Here is an 18,685-nt window from a genome sequence, read left to right as displayed (position 1 = left end):
AGCTCACTGTCTTAACCACGCTGCATTAATGTTTGAACCAATTTTAACTCTTAATGCACTGACGTTGCCTCATTTGGGATCATCGGGAAACTGGTGGGTTAACTGGGGAACAACGCAATAATAGACTTCTCTAAGTCTACGGGTATTTGAATTGGGGTCGTCTTCCCTGTCAAGCCATTCTCTCTTGTCCTCTCTCATTAACAAGGCATTTTCGTCGGCACAACTGAGCTTCACTGCATTTTTTTGTTTGTTGGTTTGTTCCCTAGAGACTTCTGTGTCTGATGCAACGGTAGGATAATACCCTTTGTAGAGCATCAACAGAAGTTTGTCAAAGCATGTTTGGTGACATACCGAAATTGTGCAAGCCTCTCCGTTTACACTTCAGAATTACTTCTGCTGCGAATGCGTTCTGGCAATAATCTCCAATTGTTTCTCCCACAGTTAATATAGTGGCCATTGTGGTCCTATCCTGAGGAAACTGCAGCCTGTCCAGATGTATCAGCCGATGCCTCGTGCCCATGGCCGCGACAGACCTTCTGGTAATTATCACCGCCATGATATTAAACCGGATTCTCGCTAATTACTTTCCCGGTAGTTTCCTTTGTAGCACGGCCTTGTGCATTTGAGTGCTGCGTTAATTTACGCCGTCAGGGATTGTTCGGTTTGGTTAATGGTCACATTCACCTTTGATCTCGTGGCAGAATCTCAAAGCAAAGTACTGCATCCACAGAGCCGAAAGCATTGTTGTCCCTGTCGTCTGTACTTTGGGATGCGTGATTAACATTCCCTGCTACTTTTTGCACGAACCAGTCTACGTGAGCGCTTCCCAGAGATTTGAATATTGGCATACAAAGCCGATAGGATCATATCCTTCGCAGTGGGACAGTTGTTGCAGGTCATTCTTTATTCCTCTCCCGTTAAAGAACGTCGGCAGGAAATAGAATGGACCGGCATGTCAATGGAGTGAAGGCGGATCCGGAGCATCAAGTGACAGTATAGGCCCACCGAGTTGTAGTGACACTCAAGCTAGGCTCGAGGCTTCAGCTTTTCTAGATGCTCTATCTTCCCTTTCCGGTAGTCCTTCTTGGGTAGGCCAAACATTTGGTGACCGCTGCTCCCAAAAGACAGAGTATTGCAACAAAGATACAAGTCTCTGCCCGTGTATACAAACGCCAGAAGCAGATTAAACATCCACCTAACACTAAGTTGCATCCTCACCGATTCCTGATTCCTGCCCGCATCCTATCTTAACCAAAGGGTAAAACGTCACTCAAGAAAACTAAACTTTTCCCACAACCTATGGACTCAGTTTCTAGGACTCCTCCTCTCATGTCCGCGATACTTATTGCTTATTTATTCAATGCACTGTCACTTTTATACTCCTTTTTGTAATTGTCCAGTTTGTTGTCGTTGCATATTCTTTGTTTGGCTGTCTGGCTCTGGCCGGGTTTTCAATTAGTCTATTGTGTCGCAGTGTATTTGCTGTTAATACCCGCAAGAGCATGAATTTCGTGATTACATATGATGTACTTTGATATTAGCTTTATTTTGACCTTTGAACTTCGAACAATTGTCAGCACGGAACAAAAGTTGGCTTTTAACAGCGGATGAAATGGATTGAAGAAGCGTTGGTGAGCTCTAACCAAGCCATCGACTTCAAAAGACGATATACATGGTAGGTCATCGATGGTCCATGTTCCACATGAAGCTGAGGGCCCAAGGAAGGAAGGAAGAAATGAGAGTGTTCATGCGCAGCCTTCCAAGAATAAATGTGTGTAAACATAACTCCCCAAACTATCGAGCCTGAGGAACAAGGCTTAGACCGATAGAGGAGAGACAGAGAAACAGTCAGTTGGAAAGAGAACAGCTACTCTCGTAGTCTGAGTAACAATTGGACTTAAGAACTTCCGGGGCAAGGTTTGCTCCAGAATGTGTGCCTGTCACTTTGTATAATCCAAAGGAGTAGTTTTAGGAATGTCCTGAGGGACCACTCGAATTTAGCCTTTACCTGGGTATGTAATGTGTTAATCATTGAAGACGACATTTCTGTGACAGGAACTTTGGTGATATCTCTAAGTGGACTTTGGTTTGATTCACCGAACAAGATCTTCGGCGAAGGTTTTTTTAAAATGTGGAATTCGACATAATCGCCATCTCTCTACATTTCCCTTGGATTACAAAGACCACTCTCCCATCATTTATTCCTTGCATTACTGGACTTTCCTCCTTTATCATCTCAAGACTCTAACCTTTTATTCCCCATGGTCGATAGTTTGGAAGTTATATTTACACACTTTTATACACTTAACACTGTTAACTTTTGTTTATCTTGGTTAAGTTACTATATTAAAAGTAGTTAAGAATAAAGATAATGGTTTCAACATCAGACCCAGACTCCAGTGTGAACTCTATTGGTTCAGGTTTGTTTATAAAACGTTACAGTTCGTAACACTAATGCGAAGATTCTTGGGAAACTGAAACGTCTGAGGGTAGGTCAGTCAGATGGTCCTGGACCAAAACGTGTACACAGCAGGGTTCTGAAAGAGATGGCTGAAAATATTGTGTAAATGATATTTCAAGAATCAGGAGATTCTGAAATGGTTCAGGAAGAATGGACTTTTGCAAATGTTACACCAGTCTTCAAGAAGGGAGAGAGGTAGAAGAAAGGAAATTACAGGTCATTTAGACTGACGTCAGTGGTTGGGAAGATATCGGTTTCGATAATTAAGGATGAGGTCCCATAATCTTTGGAGGCACATGAGGAAATAGACCATAGTCAGTACAGTGACTCAGAACAGTTTCCTGCTCTTGGAAAATCTAATCAGAGGAACTGAATGTGGACACACGAAGCTTCAGGTAAGGATCTGCTAAACCTGTTACCATTCTCAAAAAAGTAGCCATTTGTTATGTAAAGCGTATGGGCTCTGAACTGCTCTGGACAACCTTGTCAGAGAAATAAACCCGAGACCATTCTCAGAGGAGTACCTTCTTGTTATGTAAAATGCCAGACTTGCAATCAGTAATCTCGTTAGACTCCTTCTGGGTTGCCTCATTTAATTGGTTTGGATCAGTCTGAGTAAAAAGGCACAACTACACAAGGCCGGTGGAGGTAGAACCATGAAACAATGTTGGTTGCAGCCCAGTGCAATGATCAGTAAGAAGATGATCCAGGTAGGTTAGGCGACCTTGAGCCAATGGGATAGAGATCCGATGGTTCAATTGATGAGGAACGGTATAAGACTCAGGAGTTCCAAATACGCAGGGGCGATAACTCTCCAGCAGCCTGAGACCAACCATCACGGATAAGGAGGAACTCAGGGACAGATGGAGATCAGAACCACGAGGAATGCCTGGCCAGTGTAGATTCCTTTCCCGGGTAATGCCTTTTCTCTTTATTGACTGTTCATGGAGGGTGAGGAATGCTAGTAGGTTGCACACGGGGACAGCTTGCGAACCCACGTGCTTTTAGTTGAAACAAAAATTGTTACTTGTCGGTAAGCACAGATCCGCTGTGCCTCACCGGTCATTATTACAAGGGATAATCTTTGTAACAGGTTGACTATTTTCTATATGCAGAGAAAATGCAAAACTCTGAGGCACAAAGGGACTTGTCCTTGTGCAGTATTCCCAAAACTTTACCTTGCATATTGACTCTGTGGTAAGGTAGGCAAATGCAATCATAGCCTTCATTCCCAGACGGCTGGAACATAAAAGCAAGGATTTAATTTGGAGACTTGAAAAGGCACTGATGAGGTCTCATTTAAAGGTTCAAAGGTACACTTAATGTCAGAGAAATGTATACAATATACATCCAGAAATGCGTTTCTGTTTCTTCGCAACAATCTACGAAAACAGAGTGCCCCAAACAATGGATGACAGTTAAATATCTGAACCCCAAAGTCCCCCCAGCTCTACTCCTTTCTGCGCGTAAGCGGCCGCGAGCAGCAATCCCCTTCCCCCTTCCGGCAAAAAAGTGCACCCGTTATCAGCACTCAGACGTCAGCAAAGCAATAGCAAAGACACAGACTTGCAGTTACCCCAAAGACTACATTGTGCACCCGATAATTCGACATGCTGTAGGTTCTCTCTCTTATAATAAGGGAGAAAGAGGTGACTCCTTTCCATTTTCCAACGAACGGGAGAGATAACAAACAACTCGCTGGTCGCTTTTTTCGAGCTATGTGCCTGGAGATCGCAAGAATCCCGGGTCTCCAGGCACACAACAGATTTTGTGATTCCCCCAACGACACACGGATCTCCTGTGGCGTCATCCACCGTTGATTCGCCCGTCTCCAGTTGCTCGAGATCCGAGGCTTCTGAGATTGTGCCGAAATCTTCGGCCGAGACATTTGGCATGCCGAATAGTAGCCGATTGTGGAACCCAAGCGCGGGTTTTATTCCAGTAAAGAACCGTAATCAGCATGTAATTACAGGTCAGAGTCTTCAAAAGAATCCTGAAAGGGTAAAATAGAGATATTAAAATGGAAATTGAACTATTTTCGAAGATACAAGCAAAGGAGTCGCTGTTGGACTCCACAACTATTTACGCCGCCTCTCCTAGAGTATTAGAGTGTAGTTTTGTGACCTTTATCTCAGGAAGTATATGCTGAAACTGGAGACAGTTCAAAGGAGGTTCATGAAAATGTTTCCTGGACAGAATGGCTTGTGAGATGAAGAGCGTTTGATGGTTCTGTGCCAGTATTCACTAGAATTTAGAAGAATGAGGGATGACCAAATTGAAACCTATCGAATGGTGAAAGGCGTTGATAGAGTGGATGTGGAGAGGATGTTTCTTATGGTGGGAGAGTTTAAAGGCAGGGGACATAACCTCAGAATAAACGGGCGTCCTGCTAATTACTCCTCCCATACGGACCTATGGTCTTATTTCTACACAGGCAGCACATTAAGAAATCAGAGGTGCAAAAGTACCTGGGAATCCTTGTGCAGAATACCCTAAACGTTAACTTGTAGGTTGAGTCAATATTAAGGAAGACAAATGCAGTATTAGCAGACACGAATATAAAATCAAGGATATAATGCTGAAGCCTCGGAAGGCATTGCTGAGACAGCACATGAAGCATAACGTAACATTTCTTCGGAGATTTCTTTCTGCGACCCATCACAGAGCGGGAGAAGGGTACAGCACTGGAGCAGACTCTTCGGCTCAAAATGTGCCGAACCAGCTGAAAGTTAAACCAAAAACCCTCGAAAACTAATCTCTCCTGCCTACACAATGTACATAACCCTCCATCTTCCTCACATTTATGTGACTATCTGAATGTCTCTTAAACATTTCTTACGTATTTGCCTCTACGACCATACCAATAGCGCATTCCAGGCATCCACTACTCTCTCCGTAAGATACTTGCCACTCACATCTCCTTAGAACCTAAAGTACCAGTTTCACCTTCAATGCATGCCCTCTGGTATTAGACATTTCCAACCTGTGCAGAGGATACTCACTTTTAAGATATATATGCCTCTCATACTCTAATAATCCTTTATCAGATCTCCACGCAGCCTTCCCTTCTTCAAAGTAAACATCCCATATTCGTCTAGACTCTCATGATAACACATATCCTCTAAACCAGACAGAATGTTGTTAAACCTCATGTGTACCATCTCCAAAGGCTCAACATCTTTCCTATAGTGGGGCGAACAGAGTTGTATGCAATGCTCCAAAGGTGACCTAACCAGAGTTTTATTAAGTTGCAACAAAGCCTCTTGTTCTTTGAACTCAACGCCTCGACTGATAAAAGCAACTATTCCAAAACTATTCTTAACCACACTATACACCTGTGTGGATACTTCTATGAAGCTTTCAACTTGGACTTCAAGTTTGCTCACCTCAGTAACGCCATTAATGGTTTTGTGTTTAACTGTGTACTGTCTGCTTGTTTTTGCTCTATCAAGATGCAACATGTCACATTTATCTGAGTTAAACTCCATCTGTCATTTCTCTGCCCATATCCGCCTGCTCAGTTCATTAAACGCTTTTGGCATATCCTTAATAACGTCAGGTATTTGCATTTACTCAATTGTCTATATGTTCGTTTCCCAGCCTAATCCACGTCGTTTCTTGATTTTGTGGCACCCTATTTGAAAAGATAATAGACGAAAAGTTCATTTTCTCTGTGTTCGTTGGTAATTTTGTGCTGGGTGCTAAAATGGTGACATTTTGGCGCGTTAAATGTAGTTTCAATATCCTGTATAAACCTTTTTCATTGTTTCTAAATGATATTTTCTTAATCTGGCGCATTCTTTGTATCTATTTAGTCTGGCTTTCCATACACCAGGGTTTTGTTTCCGTGTATCTATTAGATCTACAATACTTTTGTTTCATGATCATATCTCCCGTGGCCCTTATAATTTGTTAGTGTTTCCTTAGCTTTTCTCTTAACAATCTTCTTAGGGTTATCCATTTTATTCTCCTTTATGCGAGCTATTTCTGCGCTTAAGTTTTCAGTCTTGCTTTCAATTTCTTATGCAATTGCAGTGTTCTCATTCCCTTACACAGTTTGGGTTCCTAATGACGTGTATCTCCATATTTGGACGTACTGCATTTCACTCTTTTTGATGCTTCATAGTCCGTTACTCTGGGTAGTTCTTCCTGTATATTGTGTTAATATATATTGATGAAAATATTCACATCTTTTCTAAATGCTGATGACCTATTTTGTTTTGGTATTTTGTGCCTTTTTGTTGTTACTTTGGTGTCAATCAGTAGTACAGGAGTTGGGATAATTCTGTCTGTTGTCTGGAAATAAAAATGCTTGAGTGGGTCTTCACTATTTTATTGCATAGCATTTTTGTGGTGTTTAAGTCGGTTTCTCCGTCTCAAATTCCGTTGCTTGATAAATTGCCCGCATTATGAATACGTTTACTTCTAATGACCGCTTTGTGCTTGTGCTTCTCCTCTTAACTGCTTGAGTGGGCTCAGTTGTATTTGGACTGCACTGCCGAGAACACCTGCAGCAGTCGCAGTCTCTGGTGTCGGTTTGCTACTTTGAATGCAGGCAGTATCTATTTCGGGTTTCCCGGTACCTGCTCGCCTATTCGCGGTGTACCACTAGCGATACGCTTGTTGTCATGCCCACCACTAGTTCTGGATATGCCTCGGCTATCCGGAGGCATCAGCTGTATCACTCTATTCAGTACACAACCCTGCATTTTTAAGTGAAAGGGGATTGGTTTATTATACCTGCAGCCAGGTATTAGTTTCAGCCGCCTTGAACATGGACAAAATAATAATAATTATTATTAATAATAATATTTATTAATAATTAATATTATTATTGTTGTTGTTGTTATTATTATTATCATCATCATCATCATCGGTTTTCGGCTCAAGCTGGCAAAACTGATCTCCAATTTGGATTTGAGTGTGTTTTTCTATGAGGGGGATGTTTAAACTAAATTTGCAGTGGGCATGGATCCAGAATGCGAGAGAGGATAGTGTGATGAAGAATAAAGGATAGGTGGGGACTACACGGTTCCGGAATATTAAGTGCGTAGTAGAGAAAGGTGAGGCGGAACAAGTGATATGGAGGACACATGTACAGAGGGATGGTCTGACGGAACATGGAGTTAAATGTGCAGAAAGAATAAGTAAATTTAGGAAGGACAACAAAATTCAAGGAGCGTATAGCCCGATGGAAGTTCGGGGAGCTGGGTTAAGCACAATAGGCAGCGATTTAAACAGAGAGAGGAGAAATGGGCTAAAAAATCTATATCTGAATGCACGAAGTGTCAGAAATAAGGCGGATGAGCTTGAAGCTCAGGTGCGAATGGGTAACTAAGATGTGGTTGGGATAACGGAGACATGGCTGCAGGGAGATCAGACCTGGGAAATGAATGTACAAGGGTATACGTGCTATCGTAGGGACAGAAATTTGGGCAGAGGGGGTGGGGTTGCCCTGTTGGTGAGGAATGAGATTCAGTCCTTTGCAAGGGGGGACATAGGATCAGGAGAAGTAGAGTCTGTGTGGATAGAACTGAGGAACAGTAAGGGCAAAAGGACCCAAATGGGTGTTGTCTACAGGCCACCAAACAGTAGCATGGATATTGGGTGCAAGTTGAATAGGGAGTTAACATTGGCATGTGGCAAAGGTAATGTCGCAGTAGTTATGGGGGATTTCAACATGCAGGTGAACTGGGAGAACCAGGCTGGAGCTGGACCCCAGGATAAGGAGTTTGTAGAGTGCCTACGGGATACATTCTTGGAACAGCTTGTACGAGAGTCGACCAGGGACAAGGCTATTCTGGATTTAGTTTAGTGTAATGATCAGCATTTGATAAGCGATCTTGAATTAAAGGAGCCATTAGGAGTTTTGACCATAATATGATAAGATTTTATCTGCAATTTGAGAAGGTTAAGGGCAGATCGGAGGTGTCAATGTTGCAGTTGAACAAAGGAGACTATGGAGCCATGAGGGAGGAGCTGGTCAAAGTTAACTGGACGGATATCCTAGCAGAAAAGACAGTGGAACAGCAATGGCAGGTATTCTTAGGAATAATGCACAAGGTGCAAAATCAGTTCATCTCCCGGAGAAGGAAGGATTCAAAGGGGGCAAAGGGACCACAGTGGCTGACAAAGGAAGTAAGAAATTGCATAGCATTAAAAAAAAGGAAGTATGACAGAGCTAAGGTGAGTGGGAGGACAGATGATTGGGAAATTTTTAAGGAACAACAGAACTTAACTAAAAAGGCAATACGGGGAGAAAAAATGAGGTACGAACGCAAGCTAGCCAGGAATATAAAGGAGGATAGCAAAAGCTCTTTTAGGTATGTGAAGAGAAAGAAGATAGTTAAGAACAATGTTGGGCCCTTGAAGAATGAATTGGGTGAAATTGTTATGGGAAACAGAGAAATGGCAGAAGAATTTAATAAGTACTTTAGATCTGTCTTCACTAGGGAATACACAAGCAATCTCCCAGATGTATGGATGGGCCAAGGACATAGGGTAACAGAGGAAATGAAACAGATTGACATTCGGAAGGAAACGGTGATGAGTAGACTGATGGGACTGAAGGCTGACAAATCACCAGGTCCAGATGGTCTGCATCCTAGGGTACTAAAGGAGGTGGCTCTGGAAATTGCAGATGCATTGGTAATCATTTTTCAATGTTCCTTAGATTCAGAATCAGTTCCTGAGGATTGGAGAATGGTTAATGCTATCCCACTTTTTAAGAAAGGAGGGAGGGAGAAAACAGAGAACTATCGTCCTGTCAGCCTAACATCAGTAGTGGTGAAGATGCTAGAGTCCATTACTAAAGATGAAATAGTGGCATATCTAGATAGCAGTGATAGGATTGGGCCGAGCCAGCATGGATTTACCAAGGACAAATCATGCTTGATTAATCTATTGGAGTTTTGCGAGGATGTAACCAGGAAGTTAGACAAGGGAGATCCAGTGGGTGTAGTGTACGTCGATTTTCAGAGGTACATTTGATAAGACATTTGATAAGGTCCCACATAGGAGATTGGTGGGTAAAATCAGAGCTCATGGCATTGGGGGAAGATATTGACATGGATAGAAGACTGGTTGGCAGATAGAAAGCAAAGGGTAACGGTGAATGGGTGTTTCTCGGAATGGCAGGTGGTGACTAGTGGGGTGCCACAGGGCTCGGTATTGGGACCACAGCTGTTTACGATTTACATCAACGATTTAGATGAAGGCATTGAGAATAGCATCAGCAAGTTTGCTGATGATACTAAGCTGGGTGGCAGTGCGACATGTGATGAGGATGTTTGGAGAATTCAGGGTGACTTGGATAGACTGAGTGAGTGGGCAGATACTTGGCAGATGACGTTTAATGTGAATAAGTGTGAGGTTATCCACTTTGGGAGTAAGAACAGGAAGGCAGATTATTATCTGAACGGTGTAGAGTTAGGTAAGGGAGAAATACAAAGAGATCTAGAAGTCCTTGTTCATCAGTCACTGAAGGTGAATGAGCAAGTGCAGCAGGCACTGAAGAAGGCTAATGGAATGTTGGCCTTTATTACAAAGGGAATTGAGTACAAGAGCAAGGAAATCCTTTTGCATTTGTACAGAGCCCTGGTGAGACCACACCTGGAGTATTGTGTACAGTTTTGGTCTCCAGGGTTAAGGAAGGACATCTTGGCTGTAGAGGAAGTGCAGCGTAGATTAACAAGGTTAATTCCTGGGATGTCCGGACTGTCTTACGCAGAGAGGTTAGAGAGACTGGGCTTGTACACGCTGGAATTAAGGAGATTGAGAGGGGATCTGATTGCAACATATAAGATTATTAAGGGATTGGACAAGATAGAGGCAGGAAATATGTTCCAGATGCTGGGATAGTCCAGTACCAGAGGGCATGGTTCGAGAATAAGGGGTAGGTCATTTAGGACAGAGTTAAGGAAAAACTTCTTCTCCCAGAGAGTTGTTGGTGTCTGGAATGCTCTGTGTCGGAAGGCAGTGGAGGCCAATTCTCTGGATGCTTTCAAGAAGGAACTAGATAGGTATCTTATGGATAGGGGAATCAAGGGATATGGGGACAAGGCAGGAACCGGGTATTGATAGTAGATGATCAGCCATGATCTCAGAATGGCGGTGCAGGCTCGAAGGGCCGAATGGTCTACTTCTGCACCTATTGCCTATTGTCAAATGCTGCAAACGTTATTATATATATTGTAGTGGCGCTCTGAAGCTTTACATAGATATTCCTGTGTAGTGCTAACTGTTTAATGCTATTATGCAGTGCCTTTGGGGTGATACCATTTATCGATATTACTGTGGCATGTTAATGTTCCATCGTCGTTCTATTTCCTCTTTTAATTCAGCATATTTCTGCTGCTTTCCTTTATAGATTTCAGTATGTTATGTGTGTTTGGAGAAGCTCCATCTCTTTAGTAAATTGTTCTTGTGTGCCAATCCTGTATTATTACAACTTCATTGTTCTTATGGGTTGTTCTATCTGCACTGATGGATTGGTCGGTGTAAAATTTGTAGCAGTATGACTCTAAGACTGGAACAGACTTGCATTGATAGAAATATATGGTTTCTTTTATGAGTTTGTATTTTATCTTCGGTATTGGATTTTTTCTCTTGGATCTCTGTATTTCTCATTATTTGGTTTGTCACTAGAAAAATAGACAATAGGTGCAGGGGTAGGCTATTCGGCCTTTCTAGCCAGCACCGCCATTCAGTGTAATCATGGCTTATCATACACAATTAGTACCCCGTTCCTGCCCTCTCCCCATATCCCTTGACCCCTCTATCTATAAGAGCTCTATCTAACTCTCTCTTGAAAGCATCCAGATACTTGGCCTCCACTGCCTATTGGGCAAAGCATTCCACATATCTACCACTCTCTGGGTGAAAAAGTTTTTCCGCATCTCTGTTCTAAATGGCCTACCCCTTATTCTTAAACTGCGGCCTCTAGTTCTGGACTCACCCGTCAGCGGGAATATGCTTCCTGCCTCCAGCGTGTCCAATCCCTTAATAATCTTATATGTTTCAATCAGATCCTCTCTCATCCTTCTAAATTCCAGTGTATACAAGCCCAGACGCTCCAATCTTTCAAGATATGACAGTCCCGCCATTCCGGGACTTCCTCAATAGGAAGAATGAGGAATGTCCTTCCTCAAATTTGGAGACCAAAACTGCACACAATACTCCAGGTGGGGTCTCACCAGGGCCCTGTACAGCTGCAGAAGGACCTCTTAACTCCTATACTCAATTCCTCTTGTTATAAAGGCCAGCATGCCTTTAGCTTTCTTCACTGCCTGCTGTACCTGCATGCTTGCTTTCATTGACTGATGTACAAGAACACCTAGATCTCGTTGTACTTCCCCTTTTCCTAACGACTCCATTTAGATAGTAATCTGCCTTCCTGTTTTGCCACCAAAGTGGATAACTTCACATTTATCCACATTAAACTGCATCTGCCATACATTTGCCCACTCACCTAGCCTGTCCAAGTCACCCTGCATTCTCGTAACATCCTCCTGACATTTCACACTGCCACCCAGCTTTGTGTCATCAGCAAATTTGCTAATGTTACTTTTAATGCCTTCCTCTAAATCATTAATGTATATTGTAAACAACTGCGGTTCCAGCACTGAACCTTGCGGTACCCCACTGGTCACAGAATGCCATTCCGAAAGGGGCCCGTTAATCGCTACTCTTTGTTTCCTGTCAGCCAGCCAATTTTCAATCCATGTCAGTACTCTGCCCACAATACCATGTGCCCTAATTTTTCCCACTAATCTCCTATGTAGGACTTTATCAAAAGCTTCCTGGAAGTCCAGGTACACGACATCCACTGGCTCTCCCTTGTCCATTTTCATAGTTACATCCTCAAAAATCTCCAGAAGATTAGTCAAGCATGATTTTCCCTTCGTAAATCCATGTTGACTCGGACTGATCCTTCTACTGCTATCCAAATGTGTCGTAATTCCCTCTTTTATAATTGACTCCAGCATCTTTCCCACTACTGACGTCAGGCTAAGCGGTCTATATCTCCCTGTTTTCTCTCTCCCTTCTTTGTTAGGCATTTTTAATTTTTGTTTTAGTTATCTACCTGGTCCTGTCACGCCTTAAAAAAACCCTCATGTTTCAGTGAAGAGGTCTGCAACTCCAAACATACTTGCAGACATCTAATCTGCTCAGATCGTGCGGATCTCCTCTATGGAGAAATATACTCCTCTGTTGTTTAACGTTTTGCTCAATAGAAACAACTTCATTTTTTTCTGCGCTAAGCTCTAATTTAAGTTTTATGGTGTGTGCAGCTTATCTGAATTGCATACATCCGTGCGGAGGGCTGAATCCTGTTTTCGTTGATGAAAATATATTCTCAGAAAGTTTGTCTAATTGTGCTGATTTTTAATGTATTTTATTCCTCTTCACCTTTCTGTCCGAGAAAGTGTTGATGTAAGCGTGTTCGAGTGCACACACTGTTCTCTGAAATTTGTCACTTTAATTCTTATTATTCTTTCGACGGTTCTTTGATCAGTTTCGGTACAAGATATTGTGACAAAAGAATACTTTAAATGGGAATAGCGAAAGCATTTATAGCGTTTGTTTTATTTTTACTAATGAGCTTTGTCAGACAACTTTTCTTAAGCTTTGATGTAAAGCCTGTCAAGAGCTTTCCTTAATCACACTAAGATGATTTTTCTTTGCATGTTGATATCTCAGATAGTTATATGTTTCATATTAAATTATGTTTTTTTTTAATTGTACTGCGCTGCTCTCTTTTGTATTCTATTAGCTCTGTTGCACCTTCCTTTGTGTTCAATCTTCAGTACTTATCTAGGCAAAAGTTTGAATTGAATACTTTAGTTTTACTGATGAAGGAGCGTATAAGGTAAAAATTATGTGTCGAAAGTGTGTCAGGGTGAAATTAATACTATTCAGTAAATTGGAGAGCGGGTTTAAAGATAGACAGAGGTACAACGGGATAGTGTTTCCCTCGAAAATAGCTTGATTTATTTTGATAATGGTGGCTATTCTCTTTTGGTGGTTAAAAGATAGCGTGCTTATATTACGCCAATTCTTCATCAGATGTTGATAGCATTTCACAAGTATTGTGCGTATTTTATATATATGAAGAACCCTTATGAACCATGATTGTGAGTCAGAATAAAAATATTTTGGTAGTCAATATAGTAACTTGAAAGATTCCTGCTTTTCCTCCAGGCTTGATTTAGAATTCGTTCTTCTTCACGACCTTTCATGCCCTTATGGCAGCATTCTGTTCTTCTGTAGGTATATTGTGGTTAGTTGCGAGATGCACGATGTTATAACTTTGTGTCTCTTTTTTAAACAAATAACAGGGAGATAATTTGATGGATCGTTTTTGATTTCCTCTTCAGGAAAAAGATATGTTTTTCATATCGAACAATTCAGGCACATTTAAAGAACATGTTTAATATGGATTTATAAAAACGGACGAAGGCAAGTAATTTTTATAGCAACACCTATCAATGTAATCACCTTTCCGTTGTGGGGACATTTATAACTTCTTCTTGCATATCCATTCTAATTTGAGGAATTTGCATTGCTTCAATCCTGTGTGCTTGTTTTTCCTCTATAATCCAGATTGCTTCATTTTCCTCGTCGTCGAATTATTATTTTTTCTCTGTTACCGCCAAGCACGCTCAATTCTCAATTGCTAGGAACTTTTGGACTAATCTAGTCATTGTGCTTTCTGAAGATTTACATAGTTATTACCGTGCAGCCCTAATGGTTTATACTATAGTGTAAATCCTTTGGGATGATACTAGTTGGAGATGTTACTATCGGGACAATTATTGCCCTGTTTATGTTCCACAGAATTTCAATTTTCTCTGTTAATCAACACAGGTCTGGTGTTTTCCTCTGATCGACTTCTGTATTAGAATATGTGTTTGAAATGGCTATATCTATTAAGTAAGCTGTTCTTGTTTATTTAACCTGTATTATTATATCTGGATGGTTAGTATGGATTATCTTATCTGTAATAACGGATCAGGGCTAATATAATTTCTGGGACTCGGACTTTCCGCTTTTACAGCAAGTTAGGTATTATGATGAGTTTGCATCTGAAGCAAGATTTTACTGAATGATTCGTGCCTCTTGATTTGTGCCTGTATAAGTAATCAGATTGAATTAAACTGCTGCAGGATCCTGTAATGTGTTGGATTGTTTTTGGTTGCCCTTGGCACTTTCTGCATTTGTCGCCTTAAATTTGTTGGTCTCGTTTGTGTTTTTGTGTTAACCACCTGCTGTTGTATTTTCACAAGGATCCTTTCTCTTTCTGGGAAGAAGTCTTCAATATTATTGTGATTATTATTGTCATTACATCACCATCTTCATGGTAGGGTATGGGAGATTGACTCTCACATTCAACAAACTCCATAGAAAACCGTGGTGCTGACGAACAACATCTGGACCAGAAAATTACACATCGATCTGGATCACCTTTTGTAAATCAAATTTGGATTATGCAAACGTAGAGATTTTTACTTATTTATTATTCATGTGTTTTATGCTACAGCGCGGATTCGGCCCTTCCGGACCTTCGGGCATTGCCGACCCAGCAATCTCCGTAAATTTCCAAGTGCTCCGTAAATTGAGCACTCAGGGACAACCCACACGTTCCACGGGGAGGACGGATAGAGGGCACTGAACTCCGCACTCCGGCTCCCCCCCCCCAGCCCCAGGAAGTGGCATGGAATTGCCCAGGACAGGCCCTTTTCTCATTATTACCATCGATAAAGAGGTACCCGAACCAAAAGATACTCAACGGTTTAGGAATCAGTTCTTCCCCTCTGCCATCAGATTTCTGAGTAGATAATTAATCCATGCATACTCACTCGACATCTTTGGTTCTTTTGGTCTGCTGATTAAAAAATTTGAAAATGTAAATCTTATTGTAACCAGCGCCATCTCAGGAAGTTGTTGATCATAATTAGGCATCAGCATCAACGCCAGAGCTGGAGGCAAACTAGTCAATGTCGACTCACGAGAATATCTCAGGGAATAAGATGAAGACAATGTATCAATGTACAGCTTGCGCGAAGCAACAAATTTGACTTCATATAGCTGTGATATAAAATCTGATTCTAACAGTGATGTTCACAGCATTTCGACAACATTGCAGCCGTATCTTTGAAGCGCCAGCATTAACCGATAGAGAGAAGGTATTGTTCCAGCAATTATTTTCGTGTGGTATTGATCCAATGGTCCGGATGGGTTTCTTCTGACACGGACGTCTCTATGTATGTTGATTGGCTGCATCGCGGCCTGGTATGGAAACCCCAATACCATGGAACGGTAAATCCTACCAAAAAGCGATGGATTCGGGCCGGTACAACACGGGTATAGCCACCACAGCCATTGTGCGAGTCTTCTCACTTTTGCCATCATGTATAAGCTACCAGAGTTTTAGTTTCGGACCAGCATGTTCAAGAAGAGGTATGACAACATAATCATCAGGCTCTTAGACAAAAGTGGATAACTACATTCACCTGTTCATTCATTGAGATGTTCCCAAAACAATTATCCAAATTAAGGTTTCTTTATCTTGTTATACATTATATAATATACGCGCGTGTGTGTGTGTGTGTGTGTGTGTGTGTGTGTGTGTGTGTGTGTGTGTGTGTGTGTGTGTGTGTGTGTGTGTATATATACACTGTGTATTTGCAGGTCGAGTTCGTTGTCATCTGCACACTTGCTGATCTCCCGATCTTCCATTGATCTTGTTATAGACTCTGTTCTATAGATTTGCTGAACATAGCGGCAGGAAAATGAATATCAGGGTGACGTATACATATTCTAATAACAAGATGTACTTTTAACTTTGATATAGACGTTGCAATCCAATTTGAATGAGTGTCTAATATACCTATTATTCCGGCAACATGCTGAATCCTTTCTATCTATCTAGCTATTTTTTTCGATCTGACTATCGATCTATCGATTTATCTCACGTATCTATCTATCAAGCCCTTTGTCTTTCTGCCTGCCTATCTAGCTATCTATCTGTTTACTGACTTGATTAATTGGTTACCGACATATTTACTTATTTATTTAGTATTTGCACGTTGGTTGTTTTCAGTCTTTGTTCGGGTGCAGTTTTGCCTTAATTCTATTATTTTTCAATGCATTTACTGTGGACGCCCGCATTTAAATTAATCTCAAATTTGTGTGCAGGTACTTTGAATATTAGTCAACTTTGAAATTTGCAGTTTGCCCGGGTGGTGTACCTGAGGTTTTCCAGTTTACTTCCATGTGTCCCATAGCCATAGCCTTTGCCATTCTTATGCCTGCCCAGATTGCTGACTGCAACAACTGTTGACGTGGCATTATTAAACTGTCACTGAGATCGCCCTGTGTCCCAACCCGAGTGTCTCAGATTTCTGAAATCTGCTAGGATGTGTGCAGGCGGTTTTTTTTTCTTTCACTGTTTCAACCGAATGTATGAATGTCATAAGAACATAAGGCCGCAGAATAGGATTAGGCCATTTGGCCCATCGTCTGCTCGTCACTCCATCATGGTTGATTTGTTGTCCCAACTCTGTTCTTCTGCCTTCTACCTTTAATCTTTGATACACTGATTGATCAGAAAAGGATCAACCTCAGCCTGAATGACTTGGCTCCACAACGGTCTGTGGCTATAAACGATTAAAGTGTGAGTGGATCTAATCGGTCTGGGCCTGTATTCTCTGGAGGTCTGAAGAACGGTGCGGGAGTTTGATCTCACTGATACCTATCGAATATTGAAAGGCCTATATTGAGTGGAAATGCAGAGGATCTTTGCTACAGAAATGGAATCAAGGACCAGCGTGTACAACATTGGAACTGTAGGATTTGCATTTAGAGCAGAGATGAAGAAAATAGCAAAAAGGAGGATAAACTGTAGAATTAAGCCCCAGACGGCTCTGGAGAACGAGTCACGAGGTGCACATTAAGCGGAGATTGATAGATTCTTGACTTGTATGGGCATCAACTGTTACCTGAGAAAGGCAGGAGAACAGGGTGGTGACAGATAATAAATCAGTCATGATGGAAAGCTAGAGCAGTTTCACGGGCTGAATGGCCTAATTCTGCTTCTCTGACATCTGGTCATATTTCACGTGCTTGGCTGATCGGGGATTTATATTAGCGAGCAGATCTTAGGTGTACCTATTAAAGTCGCGACCGAGTGTATGTATACTGGAATGGCATGCAAAAGTCTGCGCACCACCAGTCAAAATTTCTGTTACTGTGAATGGTTACGTGAGTAGAAGATGAAGTGCTCTACAAAAGTCATAAAGTTAGAGGGGAAATATTCTTTTCAATATTTAAGCAAGATTCGTGTATTATTTTTGTTTTGTACAATTTTAGAGTGAAAAAAGCACCATGCAAAAGTTTGGGCACCTCAGGCGTTCTGAACTCTCAGATAACTTTTATCAAGGCCTCAAACCTTAATTAGCTTGGCTTATTCACAGTCATCGCTAGGAAAGGACAGGTGATTAAAATATCAAAGCTTTGTAAATACCTTGACTACTCAAACATTGTCCCAACAATCAGCAACCATGGATTCCTCTAAGCAGCTGCCTAGCACTCTGAAAATTAAAATTAATGATGGCCACACAGCAGGAGAAGGCCATGGGGATGAATAAAGTATCTATCTATCTATCTATCTATCTATCTATCTATCTATCTATCTATCTATCTATCTATCTATCTATCTATCTATCTATCTATCTATCTATCTATCTATCTATCTATCTATTAGAAGATAGCAAAGCGTTTTCAGGTCGTCCTTTCCTCAGTTCGTAATGTAATTAAGAAATAGCAGTAAACAGGAACTGTGGAGATCGAGTTCAGGTCTGGAAGACGAAGAAAGGTTTCCGAGAGAACTGTTGGAAATATTGCTAGACAGCAAATCAAAACTCCTGCTTGACTGCAAAAGACCTTCAGGAAGATTGAACAGTCTCTGGAGTGCTGGGGCACTGTTCTACTGTGCAGCGGCACCTGCATAAATATGACCTTCATGGAAGAGTCATAAGAAGAAAATCTCCCCTGCATCCTCACCACAAATTTCAACGTCAGAAGTTTGCAAAGAAACACTTGAACAAGCCTGATGGAAGACGTCTTGTGGACCGATGAACTTAAAATAGAACTTTTAGGCCGTAATGAGCAAATGTATATTTGGAGAAAAAAGGGTGCAGAATTTCATGAAAAGAACACCCT

This window comes from Hemitrygon akajei, chromosome 24, assembly GCF_048418815.1.
Source record: "Hemitrygon akajei chromosome 24, sHemAka1.3, whole genome shotgun sequence".
In the NCBI taxonomy this organism is placed as follows: domain Eukaryota; kingdom Metazoa; phylum Chordata; class Chondrichthyes; order Myliobatiformes; family Dasyatidae; genus Hemitrygon; species Hemitrygon akajei.
This window is presented reverse-complemented; position numbering follows the sequence as displayed.